This window comes from Lonchura striata, chromosome 1, assembly GCF_050655825.1.
Source record: "Lonchura striata isolate lonStrDom1 chromosome 1, ASM5065582v1, whole genome shotgun sequence".
In the NCBI taxonomy this organism is placed as follows: Eukaryota; Metazoa; Chordata; class Aves; order Passeriformes; family Estrildidae; genus Lonchura; species Lonchura striata.
The window spans coordinates 96,960,381-96,967,396 of NC_140703.1; the positions used below are offsets into that span (position 1 = coordinate 96,960,381).

A 7,016-nucleotide genomic window follows, 5' to 3' on the forward strand; every position below is an offset into this window, starting at 1 on the left:
AATCACTGTTATACCTTTCCATAGTTGCCTTTAAAGTACTGCTGCTGCCTTCTTATCAGAGTGAAGCTGAAAGGCTGCAACACCCCAAAGTGACTTTGCAATTGACAGTCCAGTGAGACTATTCAACTGGATGAACTAAATCTTTTGCTTTATCTTGTTAGATTATTATTCCTTTCTATTCCAAGATAGAACTGACCAAAGTAAGATCAGAAAACAAAATATATGGGCTACCATTGAAAAAACCTGAAATGACTGAGCACTGAGGAATAAAATTGAAGGTCCACTATGAGAACAGATAAAATGGGTAAAAAATCTATTGAAATGATGTTTTAAGCTTTAGCTTTTATTTTTTTTCAGATTCTGTGCTGCTTTAGTTGTACAGTTCTGAACTTTATGTTAAGTATTTTGCTACAAGAAATTAGAGCCACAAAGACCACTAAGCACTGGAGCATCTTTCACATGAGGGGATGTTGAGACAACTGAGACTCTTGTCTGGAAAAAAAAGAGTTTCAGTGTGTGGCATATGTCTTATTGATATATGTGAATTCCCAGTTGGGAGGTGAATAAAAGGAAGCCAAATTGTTTGCAGTGGTGCCCAGTGTCAGGACCAGAGGAAGTGGGTACACAATCAAACACAGGACATTTCATCTGAACATCAGGCAACGCTTATTTCTTCCTCTGAGGGTGATTGAGCACTGGCACAGGTTACCCAGAGAGGTGGTGAAGCTTCCATCCTTGGATGCAAAATCCAGGTGAGCATGATCCAGAGAAACCTCCTCTCACTGACTCTAGCTCGAATGGAGCCTTGGACTAAATTATCTTAATAGGTCCCTTGCAGCTTCATCCTGTAGTCCTGTGTTATGTCTCCTGGCTTGAGGACAGTGGATAAGGGCTAGAAAATGCTATCCATTCACCCAGAATATAAAATGCTAATGGACTGAGTATCCAAAGAACTTGTTCCTGGCTGTTAGCATTCTTGACAATAAGTAAAAATCACTTTGTGACATTATTTATTATTATTATTATTATTATTATTATTATTATTTATCACACACATTGTGTGATAAATAAGCACTTATTTTTAGCTATAGTTTATTTATATAATGGAAACTATCATAAATTTTAAAATAAATCAATTTATTTGAAGAGATTCCTACAGAAAACTTCATAACAAAGAAAACAATTTATGACATAAGATATTCAAGATGAGGTATTTTAAATTTATGTTGATGACATTAATCTTATCTGTCATTAAGAACATGTTGCTGACAAGTTTTGTTAAATAGGTCAAGCACATCCTTTAAAAGTATGTTAGTAATGCTTCTTTTTTGCTACTGAGTAAAATTAAATTGATAGGTAATAGACAATAAAATGATTATTTTATCCTCTTCCCTTCTCTACCTAAAGCTCCAAAACATATTCAAGTTTTGTATAGATGGAAAAATATTATCTACTTGGAAAAGTAGCACCAGATTTAGTTAGTTCCATAGATAGTAAATATGGCTAATATCTGAGATGTTAATCTTCCTCATAATAGGTATAATCATTGGGATTATAACAAACATGAATATGAATGAAGATTAAGTTTAACAGATGGAATATTTTTTGAGGAAATAAACACAAAGGATTTATTTCAAGAAAATATTTCTTTTTTTCATTACAAAACATAAATAATAATGAAACATCTGATTTTGACTATTACAACTATTACAAAAAAAAAAAAAAAAACCCAAGGTGTGTTTTATCTCCTAAAAGATAATACCTTCCCTGGGAAAATATTATAAAGTGTCTTTTCACTCCCAGAAGGCAACAACATAGATAATTTATAGCTTTCACTCACAAAATAAGAAATTCTGTTCATTCAGCATTTGCACAGCTTTTAGGTCTACTGCAGATGGAACAGAACTATATCACAAATTTAGCACAATATGTGTATTTTGTTAAGTTAATGATAGTTTTCACATGAGTTCAGAGTGTTTCATATACCTGGGAAGAAAAATAAAGTTACTGAAATAATTTATATGGTAAAAAACTCAAATATCTCTCTTTCCAGTGTGAAAAAAATATTTTGATAATGTCTCAATCTCAATGCATTTTTCCGTAGAACTGGTCAACATTTCTCACTAAAGCAATACTTTAACTTTCTTTAAAATCATGTGGCCTCTTTTGTATTTTTATTTTTTGTGCTACAAGAACTGGTGGAATTCAAAATGTCAGTTGCTTTGGGGATGAGCTGGAGGTATTTTGTTGTGAGGGTCAACAATTACACTCCTAGCTAGAACCATGTTCAAGGAGTGCACATATACACAACAGCAGCAAGGGAATGTGTTCCCTCCATGTTTCAGTAGCAAACATTTAATGGAAGAGCACTGCACATTACATGTTTTCTTTTTAGTAGGCAACAGAGTAAGTCAAATGGAAATTATTGATGACAAAAAAGATCCTCAAGCATTTCAGAGATTTCCTCTGCTTTCTTGAAGCTTTCCTGAGGGATCTGGAAGTCTGGAGATAGTCAGAAGTGGGCTCTATTAATCTCTTCTTTTGCTAAGTGTTTCATAGAGTGTTAACTATATTTTCTACTATAGAGCAGTTAACTGTAGCAAGTTTGAGGTACCTTGGTAGCTTTTATGCAATAAAATATAAAATTATTGTAATAATTGCAAAGATTTTTTTTTTTTTTTTTACTGAATAACAGAATATAAGAGTAAATTTTGTGCCAGTACAGCTCAGGATTACAAGGCAATGCAAGAAGAAAAATAAAAAAAAAAATACAAAGCAACATGTAAATGCAGATAGGGAAGCAAAGAATATGTCCTTCAAATGAGGGTTTGTAGTGATTTTTCACACTTCATGGGGCTAATTGTTAAGATAAAAACCTAGAAAATAGTTTCTAGCTTCTATCATACTTACCAGGCATATGAAGAGTAGTTTGAAGCAAGACTTGCAGATATATGCATGCACATGCTGACCATCCTCTTTGAGCGTTACTGACTTCAAAACTTTGAGTAAGGTGTCCTGCTAGGGATTGCTGTAAAAGAATTTTGATTTTTAAGATGCAGAAAAGATAAAAAACATTTAAAAATGACTGATGGATAACAAAAAAACCATAATCCATTAAACATTTAGAGAGACTCAAGAGCATCAAATTTTATTTTGACACATAAACCTGAATCCATAGGGTAATGTTTTGCATCACAGAAATTATGTTCCAAGAGAAGCTGCTAGCAGTTTCTTCTGTGTCTGACAAAAAGTCTAATCAGTATTTAGCTTTGAGAATTGGCGACCTGTTAAACTACTGAGAAAGCTGATATGCTTTTGTGAACACTTTTATGCTAAAAATTAAATATCTTGGGAATTCTGCCCTTTTTTTTCTAGCTTGAGAGTAGGTAACACAGGCAGCCTGGTCCCCTGTCTCGGCCAGGCTGGGCCAGGCAGGCTCTGCCATGGGCGAGGGCCCCATTGGCTGCCGGGTGTGCTGGCTGCTGAGCTCCAGCCCGGATGCTGAGCCCTCACCTGCCCTCCCCAGCCTGGATACTGAGCTCTCACCTGCCCTCCCCAAGTCTGGATACTGAGATCTCACCTGCCCTCCCCAAGTCTGGATACTGAGATCTCACCTGCCCTCCCCAAGTCTGGATACTGAGATCTCACCTGCCCTCCCCAAGTCTGGATACTGAGCTCTCACCTGCCCTCCCCAAGTCTGGATACTGAGATCTCACCTGCCCTCCCCAGCCCGGATGCTGAGCTCTCACCTGCCCTCCCCAGCCTGGATGCTGACCCTCCCCAGCCTGGATACTGAGCTCTCATCTGCGCACCCCAGCCTAGCCGTGGGTCTCACAGCTCTTGCCGTGAGTTACTGAGCCCGGCTAAGGTCACATCACTATCTGCAGGTCCCAGACATGATATTAACTCTTTTAGTGTTTCAATCTTCCTTTGAGTGAGAGCAAAGGACAAAGTGCAGGTACATAGAGGAGCAACATAAAGATATCAAAGTCAGTAAAGAGGAAGTGAAGTTCTAGATGTGAGGGATGAGGAGATGCCCTGATCTTGGAGTTGAAATCTTCTTTGAAAGTTATGGAGAAGAATCTAATTGATAAATCAAACATTTTTCCCCATAACTCGTTGAAAGAATATAGGGGAATGGATTGCTCAAACCTGTGCTGAAACGGGCAAATGAAATAGCTGTAAATTTAATAAGAAGTTTGAATAGACAGAGAGAGCAGTAATGAAAACCCTGTGGCCCCAGGGAGAGAAGAAGGCCTCTGTTCCAAGAGATGAAGATGATCTCAAAGAAAAATAAAGAGAACCTCAGCTTTTGAACAGCTCATCCTTAAAATAGTACTCCATAACTTGACATGGCCCATAAACCCAGCTGTGGGAAAATCTGTGAAAAATGGGAGGGACTTCACAATTGCAGATTTTTCTGGGTGGCTTCTATTCCTGAAAATTAGAAACCACAAGAGAACTGTTTTCTTATGGAGAAGTCTCCATAAATTTATGAGAAGGAGTGCTTTTCCTATGTGAACTAAAGAAAGACAGTTGTAAATGTAATAAAGTGACTCAATTGTTTCTGTACATTGTGAGTAGGAAAGAAAAGGTTGTAAGGGGAGGAGGGGTGTTCTAAAGGTTTTAGTTGGATTTGTATTATTCTTTCTTTTAGTTACTGTTAATAAAGCTTTCTTTATATCCTTTTAAAGATTTGAACCTACTTTGCCTTCCTCCTGATCCTATCTCACAGAATGAAATAAGTATTTTCTAGTGGGTCACTGACATTTGGTCAGCACTAAACCCCATCACATTAATTGGTGCATTAGACAAGAAATCTCAAGTTGGTGACCCTAAACCACTACAGATAAGAGTATTGCTTGAGTTGCCAATACAACAACATAAATTAGTTGAAGTGGTTTCTTATTAGATTTGTTCCTGAGTATAAAATTTTCCAAACCACAGAGTGTTATGAGAAAGAGCTTACTTTCTCATTTAATTTTTTATCCTTAAGGTAGGTTTATTTAGTTCAAATTAAATAGAAAACCTGCTGATTTTGTAATTGATCAACAATTATACTAGAAGTGCATCAAATATTGCATAAACAGACATACAAGAGATGGATTTAGTTTCTGAAACTACTTCTGCAAAGCCAGCTTTAGTTCAGGGACAGTTAATTTCAATGTATTGACGCCTCTTTTTGCATCCACTTTTCTCGTTATTGCCTACACTTGCTCCTCTCTGATTCATCTTGATCTCTCTTTTTCCTTCCTTTTGAATTTTCCTCTATGTACTCCACAATGTTACAGAAGTGACTACAATACCCTTAAACAGTTCCATAATAACATTTGCACAATTACCAAGTATTTTTCCCCTGCAACCATAATAGGCCCTATCTCCCTTATTACAGTAGCACTCTTCAGATTGCAAGGCTTTCTGAAGACAGCAGGTTTGCTTGTCTCAGTGGGTTTTGTACCAAGGCAAGAAGCTGCTCAGTCTTTGACAGACTAAAGAATCACTGATTTGGGTGCCACAGGGCTCACCAGAATTACAAGGTTTCCTCTGCCCATCACTGCTGTTTTTGTCTCCATGTGCTGTGTCTAGCCCTTAGTGTAATCTTGCAGTATGACAGGAGAATCTGATTGTAGGACATCAGCCTGAGGTGGAGGATTGTCAGCACTGGAAAATGCCTATAACCCTGCTGCATGAAAGAATAGTTGTCAAACACATTGTCAGAAATGTGGTATCAACCCATAAGAAAGGCATGATCAAAGACCTTGAAGTTTGTATTTTCACAACATTTTCCACCAAATTAAGCTACAGTAAAGACCACACTCTCTCCACAACAACTTTCTTAAAGGGCAAAAAGTGTAAAAGTCACATTCCACTAAGGGGAACTGTGGGAAGTTCTTTTAAAAAAGGATGTTCTAGGACAGAATTAATCCAAATGAGGCAAATATTATATCTGAGAACCATTTATTGGTAACGAAAAGTGCATTACCTACTAAAGAAGAATAGGAAAAGCAGAAATGGAGGAAGAAAAAAGAAAAAGAATGAGAGGGGAGACAGAAGGGAGACAGTGAGAAAAAGCAGGCGTTACTGCCAGAAGGCATCAACATCCAGCTGGCAGGGTGGGTGTGTGAGCTCTGTCTGCTGGGGAGCCTGCACAGCTCCTGGAGATGCACGGCTGCACAGGCACAGCTCCTGTGGCAATGGGTAGGCAGTCACCAGGTGGGTGACTGGGCACTTGGGCAGGAGGTGCAGAACCCTGGACAGGGTCGCAGAGATCACAGTGGTGGGTTGGATCAGAAAAGCGAGGTTGGAAGCAGGTGGCCTAGGCAGGAACAAGGCAGGCAGGGATGAAGCAGGTAGGAGGTTGGGCAGGAATGCAGGGAGGCAGAGCAGGTGAAGACTGGAACAGGCGAGAGAGATGAAGTGGTAGGGCAGGACACAGGCTAGGCAGGAGGCTCAGAGGGGGTCAGCAGCTGTCCAGCCAGGTGTCCAGTATCATCCAGCAAGAGGATGAGCAAGTGAGCAAGTGAGAGCAAGCTAAAAGCTTCCAGTGAGGGCAAAAGCCCAGCAGCTTGTGACACAGTTACTTTTATACCTCCCAACTCCTCCTAAGGTGTGCTCACTGTGAGCAGACTTTAGGCCAGCCAAACTGTGACTGCAGCCCATTGGTGGAGACCTTTTTGCTATCCAACTGGAGAACCTTTCTAGAGGGCACAGTGTCCTCAGTGGTCTCCTACTGACTGCCTATTCCATGTGGGATGTGAAATGGCCATCAGGCAAAGTCTCCCTAGAGACAGGGTTTTCCTGCCTCTTCTCCTACCTGCATACTGGATGTGGCATGTGTGCAGCCCCTCCACCACATATCTCCAGTCAAAAATCAAAAATCAAAAATCAAAATCAAACAAAAATCAAAATTTAATTGATTCCTCACAATACATCCTGATCTTTTGGGCTCATGCAGATATGTGTTAATTTCTTCTCATTATCATGACTCTTGATCCAACATCAGACCGCTTCCAAAG

General features: G+C 39.1%; 1 long non-coding RNA gene across 1 annotated transcript in view; it reads right to left on the bottom strand.

Annotated features, from left to right (window-relative positions):
* LOC146768783 (uncharacterized) overlaps positions 1-3,620 on the bottom strand; it is a 30,398-nt gene extending 26,778 nt beyond the window's left edge. Inside the window, exon 1 of the long non-coding RNA XR_014956432.1 lies at positions 2,911-3,620. This is a non-coding gene — a long non-coding RNA (uncharacterized LOC146768783). The remainder of the gene's footprint in view (positions 1-2,910) is intronic.
* Positions 3,621-7,016: the final 3,396 nt, after the last annotated feature.